Source organism: Nycticebus coucang, chromosome 18, assembly GCF_027406575.1.
Source record: "Nycticebus coucang isolate mNycCou1 chromosome 18, mNycCou1.pri, whole genome shotgun sequence".
Taxonomy (NCBI): Eukaryota; Metazoa; Chordata; class Mammalia; order Primates; family Lorisidae; genus Nycticebus; species Nycticebus coucang.
The window spans coordinates 18764356-18782756 of record NC_069797.1 but is presented as its reverse complement, the minus strand read 5'-3'; the positions used below and the strand labels follow the sequence as shown (position 1 = coordinate 18782756).

General features: G+C 37.6%; 1 pseudogene; it reads right to left on the bottom strand.

The window, feature by feature from the left end:
• Positions 1–1644: 1644 nt before the first annotated feature.
• LOC128571023 (myosin-4-like) lies at positions 1645–18064 on the bottom strand (annotated as a pseudogene).
• Between the last annotated feature and the right edge of the window lie 337 nt (positions 18065–18401).

The following is an 18401-nucleotide window of genomic DNA, read 5'->3' as shown; positions in this document are numbered from 1 at the left end:
AGACATTACTCAGAAATAAAAACAAAGCAGGAGGAATCATGCTGCCAGACCTCAGACTATATTATAAATCAATAGTGATCAAAACAGCATGGTACTGGCACAAAAACAGAGAGGTAGGTGTATGGAACAAAATAGAGAACCAAGAGATGAACCCAGCTACTTACCGTTATTTGATCTTTGACAAGCCAATTAAAAATATTCAGTGGGGAAAAGATTCCCTATTTAACAAATGGTGCTGGGTGAACTGTCTGGCGACCTGTAGAAGACTGAAACTGGACCCACACCTTTCACCATTAACTAAGATAGACGCTCACTGGATTAAAGATTTAAACTTAATACATGAAACTATAAAAATACTAGAAGAGAGTGCAGGGAAGTCTCTTGAAAAATTGGTGTGGGTGCATATTTTATGATGAGGACCCCCCCAGGCAATTGAAGCAGCTTCAAAAATACACTATTGGGACCTGCTCAAACTAAAAAGCTTCTGCACAGCCAAGAACATAGTAAGTAAAGGAAGCAGACAGCCCTCAGAAAGGGAGAAGATATTTCCAGGTTATGTCCCCAACAAAGGTTTAATAACCAGAATTCACAGAGAATTCAAACGTATAAGTAAGAAAAGAACAAGTGGTCTCATCTCAGGCTGGACAAGGGACTTGAAGAGAAACTTCTCTGAAGAGTACAGGCGCATGGCCTACAGACATATGAAAAAATGCTCACCCTCCTTAATCATCAGAGAAATGCAAATCAAAACTACTTTGAGATATCATCTAACTCCAGTAAGATTAGCCCATATCAAAAAATCCCAAGACCAGAGATATTGGCGTGGACGTGGAGAAAAGGGAACACTTCTACACTGCTGGTGGGAATGCAAATTAATACATTCCTTTTGGAAAGATGTATGGAGAAGGGACGTAGAGATCTAAAAATAGATCTGCCATTTAATCCTGTAATTCCTCTACTAGGTATATACCCAGAAGAGGAAAAATCACATTATAACGAAGATATTTGTACCAGAATGTTTATTGCAGCCCAATTTATAATTGCTAAGTCATGGAAAAAGCCCAAGTGCCCATGGATCCATGAATGGATTAATAAATTGTGGTATATCTGCACCATGGAATATTATGCAGCCTTAAAGAAAGGTGGATACTTTATCTCTTTCATGTTTACATGGATGGAGCTGGAACATATTCTTCTTAGTAAAGTATCTCAGGAATGGAAGAAAAAATATCCAATGTACTCAGCCCTACTATGAAACTAATTTATGGCTTTCATATGAAAGCTGTAACCCGTTTATAACCTAAGAATATGGGGAAAGGGGCGAGGGAGGGGAGGGAGGGGCGAGGATGGGCAGAGGGAGCATGATTTGTGGGATTACACCTACATTGCATCCTCCCATCATTTGTGGGAGGGTGATTTGTGTATCTTATAAGGATACATGTGAAATTTAGTAGATGTAGACTATAAATGTCTTAACACAATAACTAAGAAAAATGCCAGGAAGGCTATGTTAACCAGCGAGATCAAAGTATGTCAAATGGTCTATAAAACCACTGTATGGTGGCCCATTATTGCGTTAATGTACACAGCGATGATTAAAAAAAAAAAAAAAGTAAGTCTAACTACCAGTGTATTGCCTTCCACTCACATCAGTGATGGTCTTCTTGGCCTTCTCTTCTTTATTACGGGCTTCCTGGACAATGTCCTCCATCTCTCCCTGGATTTGGGAAATGTCTGTCTCCAGCTTCTTCTTGGTGTTGATCAGAATGGCGCTCTGTTTCAAATTAATAAAAAAGAAGAAAAGCACACATTAAATTATAACCACATTGTCATTTTAACTAGTAGTATATACAGGTCTAAGTTATTGATCATACAAAATGTTTAGAATAAAAACCCAATCAGAAGTTAATTCTAAGTTATGCTTTTTCTCCTGTCTATCCCATCTCTGTAAATAAAACTTCTAAAATATTCCAGGTAAAATTTAATTTATGATACTGAACATACTTGAGTATTTTCAGTGTGTTGTGAGCATAAAACACAACACCCAAAACTTAAAGTGCTATCCATGTGCCATGTAGTACTGTGTAGCTCATTTAAATTGGATTATTGATTTTTAGCTGTTCATTTATACTTGTTGGTTCCATATTATAAGTGCATTAAGTAGCATTATTATTGGTACAAAAATGAACCAAGAATCCCATATGTTTTTGGAATGTTGAAATTATTTGAAATATCCAGTCAAGTCTGGATATTCATAATGAGTAAGAAAAATGTTCCAAATTAATTTAATTTAAAATTATATGTAGCAGGTGATTTTAACATTTTTATACTGGCTATTTTTATATATTGCAACTTTCAAAAGCATACAATAATATATGTTTATTGTGAAATAGTACAATATTCAAATTAGCAAAAAAGAGAAAAATAGTGATTATATACTCTCTCTGACCAGAGATAAAATAAAAGGATAAACTTTTATTTATCCTTTTGGATGTTTCCTTTATATTTTTACACAGAAAAAATGTCATATATCCTTTATTGTTTTTAATTTGCTTTTTTCATTTATCATCAGAACATCTTTCCATAGCAGTGATGCATATTACAATGGCTGCATATGTGAGGATATACCACCATTTATTTAACAAATTCACTGTGCACAACAAATACTAACTAGCTTTATGTATGGTCCACATTAATTTGAACTAAGGTTAGTCTATGTGTATATGTGATACACAAATACTACCTAGTGGCTTATCTTTTTTCTCCTTTATTCTATTTTCTTATCTATTTGCCCTTTAGAGTTACAAATGACAAGATGGCTACCAACATTGTGTATATGGTTATTGGTAGGCGAACTTCTCTGGTTCTTTATTACAATTTCTAGAACTCCAGATTATTTCAAGTCAATATAATTATGCCAGCTCATCAATATACTTGTGAACCAGCTATGTCCCAGTATGTAGCTACATCACCCTATATCTATGTTCCAGAAGTATAGCAAGGGACCCATGCCAAGATTACTCCTTACTTTATAAATAAGCTTATCTTCTGAAATTGTCATTTGCAAAACCATAATCCTGAACCTCACCTGAGTGCGCAGAAGTTGCACATGCTCACTTGCATCCAGAAGCTCTTGCTCTGCCATTTTTCTGCTTCTCTGTCTGTTCCAGGGATGCTCCGAGCTCTTCTACCTCAGCTGCATCAGATTAGCCTTGTGCTCAACCATTGCCAGTTGTTCTTTAAGGTCATCTTGGCTTCTGAGTGCATCATCCAAATGTACCTGAGTGTCCTACACAGAAAGAGAGAAAGAGTCTTACTCATGCTCTAATTAAAGCAAATACAAATATAGTACGCTTGTACACACTTTGATCTTAAAAAGTTAAAGTATGACTAAATAGGAACAATCTGCAAGTACCATTAATAACAAATTCTTTGTAGTTTAGGTAGCAGTTCTACTCAAAAGAACATAATGTTATATTCTTCTGTATCTTAGATCATAAAAAATAAAAATTACCATGGCTAAATCTACAAAATTTTGGATCAGGAAAGCATCCTTAAAGATCAAATACTCCAGTAGTGTTCTTTTATATATCAACAAATGAAGTCCAGATAGATGAAGTGATTTGAGCAATGGCATGTAACCAAACTCTCTCATAACTTTTTCTATCTCCCCACACCTCACCACTTGTCTTTTCTGCAGATGACAAAGTATTTGCCTGGGCCTTTTAGAACTAAGCTCTTTTTCAGCAGCGTGCATGTTTTCTAACTGATTACCATATTACTTAGATGATTTATGACCTATGATCCTCATAAAATATTAAAACGTAAGTCACACAACCCAGACTGACAGCATGTGCATTTACCCCACAGTACCTTCAGTACTCCGTGTGTGAAACAATAAGGTGCCTTATTGCCTCAGAAGCCTGGTGGTTGGCATGGGTCAGCTGGATTTCCATTTCATTAAGATCTCCCTCCATCTTATTCTTGATCCTCAGAGCATCGTTCCTGCTCCTGATCTCAGTATCCAGGGTGCTCTGCATCGACTCCACAGTTCTGAGATGGTTCCTCTTTAGTTGATCAATTTCCTCATCTTTTTCAGCAATTTTCCGGTCAATCTCAGATTTCACCTAATTTAACTCAATTTGGATGTGAAGAATTTTGCCTTCCTCATGCTCAAGAGATGCCTGGATGAAAGCAACATTTATTTAGATCACCTAAAGAGCTTTCCCCCCACTTTTGTATTATGATGATTTCTCCAAGAAGGCATTAAAAAAACACAAACTTTCATACATGTTTATGTATCCTATTAACTCTGCACTCCCAAGGTACCGTTTAGTATTTTTCAATGAATTACATATGTTATCCCCTAAAATGTTTGCAGCATGATAAATGTCAGTTGCATTAATTTTTCAATTTATTTATAATATAGAGCTGAGCAAATGAAATGTTCCTCTACTTCCTTGAGGGATGCCTATAGTTCACTCTTCTCTTGATCAATTTGTTTCTTTACTTTCTCCAATTCATGGATATGCTTTCCACCCTCTGCAATTTGCTCAGTCAGGTCAGAAATCTCCTGTGTAGTTTAATAATAAAATACCAAAATTTAGTTGAGGAGAATGAAAAATTGAAAAGATATATCCCTGTCATTTTTGAACTAGAAAGATTGCAATGACTTACACTGTAAATTCTTATTCTCTCGCTTCAGAGTTTCAAGTTGATCCAGGGCTTCCTCCTAGGCATTCTTCACTTTGAACAGCTCAGTGCTAAGAGAACAGCCCTCCTTCTGAGAGGCCTCCAGTTCAGCCTGAGTTTCTTCATGCTTATGTTTCCATTCTGCCAGAACCTGTAAGTACATGGATAGTAAGCCTCTGAAACCAAGTATAGTGCCAGTTTCCCCCGAGGGAGCCAGGATTGTGGATCACCTTGTCAAAGTTCCTTTGCATCTTATCGAGAACTACATAGGCAGCATTAGATCTTTCCACATCTATCATAAGGTCTTCCACTTTATTCTGTAGCCTCTGCTTTGTCTTCTCAAGAAAAGCACATTTGGAATTCACGGCTTCTACATGTTCCTCAGCATCCTGCAGACGCTGGGCCAGCTTCTTCCTGAAAAGTAGGTCAGTGTGGGTGACCAACAGCAGATTCAGTCACCACAGTGAACTTCATAAAGCTGCTGAGTAGGAAAGCATAGTTCCCCCAAGGTTTTGTGTTCCTGTGTCTATAAGTTGTTAATTTTTTCTAAAATATTTTCTCATTACTCTTTTAGAATTCTTTTTTTCCCAGTGAGTTTATCTCAGGTCACATATAATACGTGTGTGTGTGTGTGTGTGTGTGTGCATGTGCACACATAAATATCTATGAAGCTATTTTGTGTGTGTTAATGTGGAGGGAGGAGAGAGAGAGAATATAAGTAAGTCCTTGAGCTACATGAGCAATGTAAAAACATGCAGGTGAGGAAGAAATAGCAACAATGAACAGGAGGGAGCTAGTTTTAATAGTCTCCTTTTCTAGTATGATCCCTGTTACTTTACAAATGAGGAAACTGGCCCAGCATGACATGTTCAGTGTCATATCATTAATTGGTAACTTTCTGGATTTGGTGACCCTAAACAATAAACATTTTTTCCATTATTGCATTTCCTAAACATCTTTCAAAGTCTTATTTACTAATCCCTTTACTAACCTACATAATTCGCAAACTCTCTCAGCCCACACTCTTATCTAGAATGTTCTTTTTGCAAATGTTTGCTAAACCCTCTCATTCTGTTTAATTCTGAGGTAAATAAAATTTAGGAAGGCTTCCTTCATGAGAAATATAGTGGTTTTTTTTTTCCATATATAACTCCCATGAAGTTTAATCCACAAACAGTATGTATAATTAGTGAATAAATACATTGATACTGGTAGTTGAAGTGATGACAGGGTATGTTAGCTTTATTCTAAATATTCAATACTCCAGGTAAGTAAAAACTGATTATTATTAATTATAGTATTTATAATAATGTACTGTATAGTCTCAATTCTCATTAATTCATGAAGTATATGGTGATAATTGATAATCCATTTTGATAGAAAGAAATTTAAGATGCTTCTATGCCAGAATGAGAGGGGAGCTCTGGTCTTATCCTCTTCCCATAAGAAGAATAAGGTGGAATATACTACTCTATAATGAAATAGGCTGATATCCTTCATTTCTTCCTATGCCTGGAATATTATATTTGTTCTATTTTTCCTTCACTGTTTTTACTTTTACTTCTATTTCTTCCTGTCCCCCTCATTAAAAGCCCATACTTGGCCTCCTCCAGCTCTTCTGTGCGATGGATGGCGTCCGTCTTGTATTTGGTCCTCCACTAGGCAACCTTGCTGTTGGCCTTGGACATTGCCCTCTGCAGCTCAGCCTTGGATTCCTGCTCCTCCTCATACTCTTCCCGCAGCAGGTCACAGTCGTGTTGGGCAGACTGCACAGCGTGAGTCAGAGCATTCTTAGCCTAGACCAACCAAAAAGCAGGTGATACAAGTTTACCTTCTGATCATTAATATTCTCTAGGTGAAGTTCAATAGTGCATCATGTTTCACAGTTTAAAATGTCAGCAGGAGGATTCTCACCTTTGTCTCCTCTTCTAGCTGCCTCTTTAATTCCTCAATTTGTTGTGTAAATGCTTGTTTGCCTCGGGATAGCTGAGAAACCATAGCGTCTTTCTCATCTAGCTGTCACGAAAACTGACCTGTGGAAGAAAAAACATCAGTGATTTAGTTCTCTTATTTAGGTAAAGAATAATTTAAAGAATGGATGCATCTTACAAGGGTACATGTGAAACATAGTAAATGTAGAATATATAAAAGTCTTAAAACAATAACTAAGAAAATGCCAGGAAGGCTATGTTAACCAGTGTGATGAAAATGTGTCAAACGGTCTATAAAACCAGTGTATGGTGCCCCATGATCGTATTAATGTACACAGCTATGATTTAATAAAAAAAAAAAAGAATGGAACAACATTATTACCTTCTTATTTCATATGATGAAAAGGATAACTTGAGATGCTTAGTGCTGTGGAGAAAGTTATTTCTTGCTTTTTGAAAAAATGTATGAGCTTTTTTTTTTTTTTAATTTTTTAGGAGTTGGATCTTTGAGTAATGCTGAGGCAACAAAAATCTCCTGAGCCCTGAAGAAACTTAATTTCTTCCCACAATTATAGCTTACAACCATTGTAAGGTTGTAAGTTGCTTTTCACTATCTCATAATAAAAAGATGAAGGAGTAACTAAGATATAATAAATGGATGTGCACAGTCAGAGAAATGATTTGTGTTTGATGGGCAGAGCTCACCATTCATTCCTTGTCTCTCCAAAGGCCTATAATACTCATTTACTGACCTGACTCTGAGCTGACAACTCATTTATAAGTGTTGTTGCTCCTCTGCCTTTGTTTTTATTTCACTAAGTTGGTCCTCTAGGGTGCGGCACATTTTCTCAAAATTTCCCTGGGGTGGGAAATAGGAAACAGGAAGAGAGTATGCATTTCTGTTTGTAATGCTGGGATTTAAAGATCTTTAACTGTTTGTGAAAAGAGGCTGAGTTTTATTTACTTTTCTGTGAAAATTCTGCATGGTGCCTATAAAGTAGTAGAAGCATGTGATTCTGGCTAAATTAATGAATATATGGATTACATGATTTTCTTCTGCAAAGTATAACCATCATCTAAATCCTGCATCATGTAGAATTTGTATTTTAGATAAGTTTTTCTTATAATTTCCATTCTTTCCTGATAATAGCAACAGCTTAATTTGTGTTTTCTACAAATGAGATAATGAGAACTTAAGTGATTCAATTCAATGCAATAATGCCTTTTAGGAATAATTTTTAAACTTCAGATAACATCTAATGTTTGTGCAGTTGAGATAGATATAGTCTTAGATAAATTTGGTTATTTTGAATTGTTGCAAATAAAGATGAAAAGGGGAAAAGTTAATAAATACCTTGGCTTTAGAAACAGTGTCCATGTTACTAGCAAGGTCATCAATCTCCATCTTCAGCTCACTCTTCTTCTCCAGCTTCTGTTTGACCCGCTGCAGGTTGTCGATCTGCTCCCTGAGCTCAGCCACACTGTCCGCGTGCTTCTTCCTCAGGGTGGCCACTGTGGCTTCATGCTGCAGGGTGGCCTCCTCCAGGTCCCTGAGCATTTTCTGGAACTCAGACTCCCACTTCTTGTTCATCTTAATCTGGGCTGAAGTGGCCCCGCCAGCTTCTTCCAGCCGCTCGCTGATCTGCTCCAGTTCCCGGGAGAGGTCAGAGCGCTGCTTCTCTGCCTTGGCCCATGAGGCCCGCTCTGCCTCAATTTCCTCCTCCAGCTCCTCAATGCGGGCCTGGAAATGATGAAAAATATAAATTCAGCTCCCTCATGTCGGTAATTTTTTTCTGTTTAATTAGGCTGATGGAATCACGCGCTTACTTGTAGCTCCTTGATCTTCTTTTGCAGCTGCATCCCAAGGGCCTGTTCATCCTCAATCTTGCTTTGCAGATTGCTCATTTCAAACTCCTTCCTATTAGAAGAACAACACAGTTGCTTATAGTCAGTTTTCTTACCGATCTTTTCTGTGTAATTCAATTTCTTTATACTGTTAGTTTTGAGGACATAAGTAGTACATGTTTTATAAGTCAATAACGTGCCATTTTAAAAATAAAAACGGGAAAGATGTCATTATTCATTGTTTTCTGTGTGTCATGATATAATGTTTTGGCGATTTTTTTTACATGTATTTCATCTGCATTGACGTGCAAGCAGGTAATAGCTGAATTATGCAACACTTACTTTTTGAGTTTCTCATCAAGTTGCCGTTTGTCATTTTCTATATCCATTGTAGATTCTTGGGCTAATTTGAGGTCACCCTCCAGTTTTCTCTTGGCTCTTTCTAAGTCCAAGCAAAGTTTCTTTTCTTGTTCTAGAGATCCTTCAAGCTAAATTTATAATGAATTTTACTTATTTTAGTTCTTAAGTACTGAGCCCTTTGATAGCCTTCAAAAATACATAAGAAAAAACTTAAAAATATACCTCAAATAGCATGAGAAGTTAATTATTTACAAACCAGGAGTTTAAAGGCTTATGGTCATCAGTGATGTTTTTGTGTCACAATTATTGACTTTATCTTAAAGGGAAATGTTTTGTTTCTCACACTTACATCATCCACTTGCTGCTCTAGCTTGTTTTCAGCCTTGGTCAGGGTGTTGACTTTGTCCTCGTCTGCCTGCAGGTCATCCAGGGTCTGCTGGTGGGCCTCTTGGAGGGCCTTCTTTTCCTTGGTCAACTTTGCTATGTTTGGCAGGCCTGCCATCTCCTCTGTGAGGTTTTTCACCTTTAGATTTGAATAGATGACCGGAATGTTAATTACAACCTGTCATCTCAATGAAAAACACAGTATAGTAATATCTCAGGATAATGTTACTGTGAGATGGAAAATGGAAACCAGAAGCTAACCCAGACCTGTGAGGTTAAAAAAAATAGAAGGTAAAGGTCAAGGCAAGTAGACAGAGGAGATAAAGACTAAAGAGATGACATAATTATAACAGTGTTTTTCTTTCACATTCATTAATTTTAAGTTTTCAATTAAAATACTCCAGGGCAGCGCCGGGTAGCTCAGTGAGTAGGGTGCTGGCCCCATATACCGAGGGTGGTGGGTTTAAACCTGGCCCTGGCCAAATTACAACAACAAAAAAAAATAGCCGGGCATTGTGGCAGGTGCCTGTAGTCCCAGCTACTCGGGAGGCTGATGCAAGAGAACTGCCTAAGCCCAAGAGCTGGAGGTTACTGTGAGCTGTGATGCCAGGGCACTCTACCGAGGGCAAAAATGTGAGATTCTGTCTCTAAAACAAAAAAATAAATAAATAAAAAATACTCCAGTAACAAGTTAGTAATTGTAAGCAGTCTAAAATGGATCATAATCGGTACCTTGTTCTTTGTGGCATGTTTCTCCTTCTCAACCTTGGCCAGTATCAGCTCAAGGTCATCAATGTCTCTCTTGAGTTCTGAACATTCATCCTCCAGTTTCCTCTTCTTGGCTGTTAGCTCAGCATTGATCTCTTCCTCATTCTCAGCCCTCTCAACAGCCTCCTTGATTCTGGCCTCAAGTTGTATTTTGGTTTTGATTAGCTGATCACACCTTTCCTCTGTATCAGACAAACTATCTGCTTCCTGAAGGGAGAAATTAAGCATTTTTATTTGTCTAAGCTATATCTGCAAATATACAATAATTTACTGAAAGATGGAAACTTCTGAGACCATACCAGTTTCACCAACACATAGCCAGTTAACTTGCCAAGTTTCAAAATCAAACAAACAAATAATTTCAGTCTCCTGGTTAAATATGGTAACATGTTTTCTCCAAATTCCCCTGTGGAAGGTCATTTGAGGAAAAGTAGATTGTTAGCAAAGATCTGCAATTTACTAGCTTTGGAACTTTGTAAAAGTCACTTGCTCATTCTAGGATTCAGTTTTCTCATATGTAAGGGGAAATTAATTTAGCCCTTTTTCTGCCCTGGTAAAAACAATGCACAAAAATGTTTACTAGAGAGAACATAATCTAAGCTAAGAGAAAATTCCATAAAGAAAGAAAAATGAGTAGTGCTCTTTTTATGACTTTTCTCACTGATGACCAGCTATGTATGAATGCACATTTGAGCACACGCAGCATGACCTGTGACTCTGCATCTGCGGCTTCTTTAGCTATGAGTCAGTGATTTTGAAAGGTGAACAATAACAACAAATGTTTCAGTGGAAACGGTGTAATTTTAAACTTAGAAAAAAATTCTCATATTTAGTCAGTGAATGGATAAGAAGATATAGTTGAACTATGCAATGTGTAATACTCACAGCTTGAACCTGGAGTTGCAGGTCATTTTTCTCTTGCATCAGAGCTACCATCTTTTCTTCCAATTCTTTCCTTTTTGCTTCTGACTTAGCCAGATCTTCTTTGGCCCTCTCAAAATCTCCCTTTATGTTGGCCATCTCCTTCTCTGTCTCTGCATTCTTCAGGAGAGGCTTGATCTTGAAATACAGCTTCATCCAGGGCCAGTGCTTCACATTCATGAAGGTGCAGATGTTGTACTGGATACAGAAGATGTACTCTCTGTAGGAAAAGAAAAAAAGATGCAAGTGGAGAAGAACGTGGAAAAAGACCGTCACTCAACAAAAGTAATGACTGCATGGGATTCAGAGATGAAAGTTTGCAGAAGGAAGACTTGTGCTTGGCCCCTCACCTCCTCTCCATCATCTTCCTAAACTCCACTCTCATCAGGTACCCTCTGCAGATGGCCTGAGTGTGCGTGATGAGTTGAGCCAGCTTTTCATCTCGCATTTCCTCTAGAGTTCCCAGCAGGCCAGCTTTAACGAAGACCTTGACAAAGATCAAGTTAAGTGTTATTTCCATTGATTAGAAAGTCCAAAAGTGATGAAATTTTGATAGATAAAAATTGGAGTTGGTGGTACCTTGGTGTGGCCAAATGTATACTGTGAGTGGTCAATATCAATAGACCCTAGAAGTTTCTCAGAAGCCTTCTTGCTGTTAATGAACTGACCATCTGGGATAGCACTTGCATTTAGAACTTTGTATCTGTCAGAATAAAAAGACTATAAAAATGTAGTTTTTCTTCACTAGAAAAAAAATGACGAAACATTTGGTAGCTCTGGTAGTGTCATTGAGGAGATGATAGATTAATTTTTGGAGAACAAAAAACTTAAAAAAAAATCAAACAGTGCTTTCTGTAAAACTTGGGAAAATATGAAAAACTTACAAAGCTAGGCTTCTTTCTCTTATTATCACATTTCAAGTTAATTTCATTTCATTTTTCAAGGAAAAGTTAATGCTTGAATTATGTAGCAATGTTGAGTAGACTAAGACGTTGAGAGGGAAAAATAACAAGACACAAACCTCTAAAGTCTGCATAAAGGATTCTGCTTGGGAATCCTTTCCTACAGATGTGGATGCCTTCCAGCACGCCATTACACCTCAGCTGGTGCAGGACAAGTTCATGCTCCGTGGCACCTGAAGGAAAGGTACATTTTTTTTTATTATTATTATTGGGGATTCATTGAGGGTACAATAAGCCAGGTTACACTGATTGCAATTGTTAGGTAAAGTCTCTCTTGCAATCATGTCTTGCCCCCATAAAGTGTGACACACACCAAGGCCCCACCCCCTTCCCTCCGTCCCTCTTTCTGCTTTTCCTCCCAGCCCCCCATAACCTTAATTGTCATTAATTGTCCTCATTTCAAAATTGAGTACATAGGATTCATGCTTCTCAATTCTTGTGATGCTTTACTAAGAATAATGTCTTCCACTTCCATCCAGGTTAATATGAAGGATGTAAAGTCTCCATTTTTTTTAATAGCTGAATAGTATTCCATGGTATACATATACCACAGCTTGTTAATCCATTCCTGGGTTGGTGGGCATTTAGGCTGTTTCCACATTTTGGCGATTGTAAATTGAGCTGCAATAAACAGTCTAGTACAAGTGTCCTTATGATAAAAGGATTTTTTTCCTTCTGGGGTAGATGCCCAGTAATGGGACTGCAGAATCTAAAGAGGAATCACACTAGACTCTTCTTGGGATATCAGAAATGCCTTACCAGGAGTTTTGGTTTCATTGGGGATGATGTAGCGTACAAAGTGGGGGTGAGTGCTCCTCAAGTTGGTCATCAGCTTGTTCAAATTCTCCTGTGGAACCATATTAGAAGTTTCAAAATAATTTCTAGCTGCATCTACAGGAAAGTCTCTACCAATGACCCATATTATCAGTTGTGCCTACATTTCACATGTTGACAAGATGTCTCAGTGAAAAACAAATCACTATGACCAGGAAGAGTCATCCATATGGAGTGCAGCTAGGAGATTACAGATAACACAAAGTCAATTTTGGTTTATTATTCTTGAGTACTGTGAGCCAGAGAAAATTTGTATTTTGACTTTAGACATATGGAGTAGATGTAATTGAATATAGTGATTAATTGCTTTTAACAGGTTTGATTTCATGTGAAATTTGAATACCTTATCTTCTCTTGGATTTGAGGCTTAGGAGAAATGGTTCATTTTTCATAAGCATTGATGTGAAGAGTGGTTTTTTTTGGTAAAATTTTTCCTAAGGCATTTTTCAAAATTTTTTTAGTATGATACTAATACTTTCTTCATGTTCCCTATAGATATCCTTTTGTGTGCATATGTGTGTGTGTGTAAACAAGGTCTCACGTTTTAGCTGAAGTGCAGAGGGATGATCATAGCCCACTGCAGCAATGAACTCTTGAGCTCAAGTGATTCCCACCTCAGCCTCCCAAGTAGCTAGGACTACAGGCATGTGCTGCCACACCCTACTAATTTTTTAAATTTTTGTAGAGACAAGGTCTTGCTGTGTTTCCTGGATATCCTAGGATCAAGTATTCCTCCCGTCCTGACATCCAAAATACTAAAATTATAGACATGAACCAATGTGTCTGGCCTTCCTATAGATACCTTTAAAAAATATTTTTTGGTTAGGATAATTTAATTTTTTAATAAAAGTCTTCATCTGGAATTCAAGAATATACCTTACCCTGAAAAGAGCTGATACTGTCTGGAATGAAGAACCCTTCTTCTTGCCACCTTTCTTTTTTTTTTTTTTTTTATTGTTGGGGATTCATTGAGGGTACAATAAGCCAGTTACACTGATTGCAATTGTTAGGTAAAGTCCCTCTTGCAATCATGTCTTGCCCCCATAAAGTGTGACACACACTAAGGCACCACTACCCTCTAAAAAAATAAAATAAAAAATTAAAATAGTTTTTTGTTTTTATTCTTTTAGACAGAGTCTGGCTCTATCACGTTGCCTAAAGCGCAGAGGCATCATTATAGCTCACTGCAACCTCAAATCCTAAAACCTCAAAAACAATCCTTCTGCCTCAGCTTCCCAAGTAGTTGGGACTATCGGCACTCACCACCACCCCTTGCTAATTTTCTGTTTTTGTAGAGATGTGGTCTAAAATCCTGAGCTTAAGTGATCCTTCTGCTTTGGCCTCCCAGAGTGCTAGTATTACAGGCATGAAGCACTATGCCTGGCTGCAAAAGTCTTTTAAGTACTATTCATAAATATCAGGAATGCTAAAATTATTTTTGGAATTTAAATTTGCACTCATTCCTTTGCACCATTCCTATTTCCATATCTCTCCTTGCTCAACTGTAAATTAAGAAAAATAACTATTGGCTCATTTTATGGGCATTCAGAAAAAAATTAACAACGAAAGAACTGGGAATGTAAAGAGTATATATGGGTAGGGGATGGGATTCTTCTGCTCCAAATCAGCAATGTCTATTCTCTGAAGGAAGGGCCAAGGAAATAAGATGGGAATGCCTACTTAGTGCACATATCGCCCAGAGAGTAGGCACAGGTATGTGCTTGATCCCCTTGAGCCTTTGCTTATCTACAGGGAAGTCCCCTTTCCTATTTGCCTGTGCTTCCATGTTGTTACTTGCAAATCTGGTCTTAGGGCACTTAAAGAGAACAGAACTTTAATTCCCCAAGCATTAGGCCCTGATAAAGGATTTTCTTAATTCCAACTTAGCTAGATCCTTGAAAGAAGCAATACTATTAAAATGCTAGAAATGAATTGTGTGATCCTGAGCAAGTCACTTACCCTGAGATTCTTATTTTCTCATTGATTAAATGAGGCTATGGGATAAATGATTCACAGTGTCAATTTTAGTTCTGAAAGCCCATGATTGTAAGACAACACCACAGTTATTAAATATACTTTCTTTCATTAGACCCATGTTGGCCAATATTTTCATGTTACGTTTTGCCCCAACTATATTTGTCTCTGATAAACAGTTTATTTCTATTTTGTGCATATTTTGTAACATATGAATGCTATTAAAAATGACCTTCAGCTTGTGTCCCAGTGAAGAGAAAAGCCAGAGTCTTCATTACAGACTTCTGGTACAGCCCGACCACCGTCTCGTTCAAGGGGTCCTTGTTCTTGTCCAGCCAGCCAGCAATGTTGTAGTCCACGGTGCCAGTGTAGTGCACCAGTGAGAAGTGGGCCTTGGCCTTGCCTTTGGCAGGCTTGGGCTTCTGGAAGTTGTTGGACTTTCTGAGATGTTGTTCATAAAGCTTGTTCTTGAAGGAGGTGTCTGTGGCTTTGGGGAACATGCACTCCTCCTCCAGGATGGAGAAGATGCCCATAGGCTAAAAAGGGGAAAAAAGGAATGATAATGATAAGTCCTTTAGAAAATTGTGCCCCAGTAGTTTGTATAGTAAACCTGAAAGCACAGCATTTCAAAAGAAGACTTGGAATGATAAACATGCACGATCCTGCTTTTTTGCTCTCTTCTACTACTGGAAGGTGAAACAATCATTATGTACTAAGAACATATGGGAAATATGTTTGCTAGAAAGACACAGTTTTAAAAAAAAAGTAGTACATCTGTGCTATTTGGCAAACTTTATGTTCAGTCTATAAAATTAAATTCCAAAAGTACCATTTCAAAACTGAAATCTTTATTCCATAAATGTATATATCTGAATACTTTCTTTCCTACTGACAATGTAATTTCTTTCGCCTCAAATCTAGACACAGCAAAAGTATGAAGAGAGATTATACAAGTATATAAGGAGTAAAGACAATCCATTCCCAGTAGGAAAGTGCATCTCGTGTTGTATCATTAAAGCTCTTTGTACTGTTATGCTCCGTTCCCCACCTCTACAAAGTTAAGTGATGGTAATTTGGTTTTGCCTTTTAAGCAGTTTAATTCCTTCGAGTGGCAAATTAGATAAGAAACCCTGAAAGAAAATTCAACTTTGGTGATTTCAGAAATTCACAAATTATCACCCCAGAACTATTTTGATGATCCAGAAACTGAAATACTAGTGAAGAAAATAAATGCCTGACCTGAGGACCATACAGTTTTCATGAAATAGTAGGTATGTCACCAAATTAACATATCTTTTCTCCAAATTGTGTAGATCTAGGTCTGATTTTAAACTCTGATATTTCTTTCTTTCTTTCTCTCTCTCTCTCTCTTTTTTTTGGTGGATTTTGACATGTGTATTTGAAGTTTTCCTAGATGACAATTCCATTTATTTCTCCCTTCCCATTGCTTAGGGAAGAGTTCATACATATACTTTATTGGTATCAATAGGTACACATGAGCTCCCAATATATTATTCCCCCAGAGGCAGGTTCCTCCTTTTTCTTCTCTCCAGTAGCTGCAGTTGTTGCAAAGTACTGGATGACTCGCTTGGTGTTCACAGTCTTTCCTGCCCCGGATTCTCCAAGTACAAACAGAAGAAAAGGTCAGAATCTAAGGCATTAGTAACCACTATACTGATCAAAGCTCATCAGAAAGAAAGTTACAAGTTTACATATGTAATCAGAATTGACTGTTTCTCATGATCTGTGAAAGAAACCAAAGGTAATGTTAACAAAACATACTCAGTGCATGGGTTATTACAGGACTTGTACCCTCAAAATTGTCCTTTAAAACTCTTCATTTGTAAAAATAATAGTGACATAAATTTATGCTTTGCTTTTTACAAGATTAAAAAAAATAAGTAGCAAAAGATGTGATAATTAATTAGTGTTTTACTCTCATTACTTTTGATGTGATAAAAGATGTATTATTTTGCCACTTTATACATGACAATAAACTATCAATATCAGGTTAATAATAATTTTGTGTCCCATTCAGTCACCTGGTATATAGTTCAAAACTGTCATGTTATTAATGTTCGATCCAAAGTTTTACATAGTGCTTGTGATAACTTGTCATTTTGAGAAGTCAAAGCTTACTTTTGAGGAGAGATGATATGTTAGCTATAATTAAAATGCAGAGTTGATTATTAAATTTTGTTCATTTTGAGCTAGAATCACTACTAATTCATTTGGGTTTAAGCATAAAAATATAAATAAAATTGCCTATATTTTTAGAACCGGTGCATTTTATTCTAAATTTATTTGCCTGATTTTATTGCTTCTATTATCATATGTGTTGCTGAACATTTTATTCTCAAAGTATTGGCCCCATGTTTTCTGCATTATCAATATACAAATATTTCATAAGTGGTTACAGAAATTGTAATTATGGACTCACCAGTCAGCATGAACTGATAGGCATTGTCAGAGATGGAGAATATGTGGGGTGGGGCCTCCTGACGCTTTTTGCCTCTGTAGGCCCCCACCACCGGCAGCCACTTATAATGGTTGACAGTGACACAGAAGAGGCCCGAGTAGGTCTATGGGAAAGGACAAGGTTGCCCAATCAGCCATCATTAACTTACTAGGGAAATACTGCTTTAAGGGCAAGGGGAGAGGGACCTAAGTACTGTGTTAGTTTTCACAAGACTTAATAGCTTTATTCATTCCTTACCTCCTTTTGTCATCTGCTGCTGCACTAAATTCTTCACTTTTTTCAACTAATATAGTTAAGTGGATGGCTTTCCATAGGTACATTTTCAAATTCATCAGCATTTACAACACTTATGAAATGATTGAGAGAATAGGGCAATAGCCAAATCTGTTGGAAGTTCTTAATTTGTTTTAGTTGACACAGTCAGCATGTGGAGTGAGTGAGAAGCAGCATGGAAGGGCACTCACGTAGATCAACCAGGCTGCATAATGCTCTTTGAGGTTGTACAGCATGGCAGGCTTATGCAAGTGAGTCATCATGGCCATGTCCTTGATTTTGTCGTATTTGAGAGGGTTTATGGAGAAGATTTGATCTTCTTTTACTGTGACAGTCTTTCAGAAAAGAAGAGTCATAGGTTATGAACTAAGTAGTAGGAAAAAATAGATAATGCTTCCTCCTCCTCTTTACCCCCACCACATTTTCTTTTTACTTAGAGCACCAGCTTCTGTCTTCACTGTCACTTTTCCCCCCTCCCTGCTCTGAACTACACTTTTCACATAGGACTCCTTAGGATCCACCACAAAGACAGAATTCTTGGCATCAAAAGGTTTGTTCTGAGCTTCAATACGCTCCCTTTCAGACATCTGGAGGTAAGGAGTAGCCTCCCCCAAAACTGCCATCTCCACATTGGAACTCATGGCTGCGGGTTATTGATGGCAGCTCAGCACTAGGTGTACCTAAAGGAAGAAACAGAGCCAGATGATGACCGAGGGTTGGCCTGCAGAATTGTTCTGTTGACTTCACCTTAACGTGCTTCATTTGCCACACTTGTTCCCTTGCCTCTGCCTTTAGCAACAACACCTGTGGACTCTGTTCAAGGAGCTGAGCGATCAGCTCATTGACTTGAAAGCCCCATGTTGGAAGCTTAATTGTTGTGATAGCCTCCATTCCATCCTCTACATTGTAAGCCTTAGTTGAGAAACGTGGATGAATTGATAAACAGCAAAATTCGTGATCCTCCAAGTGTGTTCACAA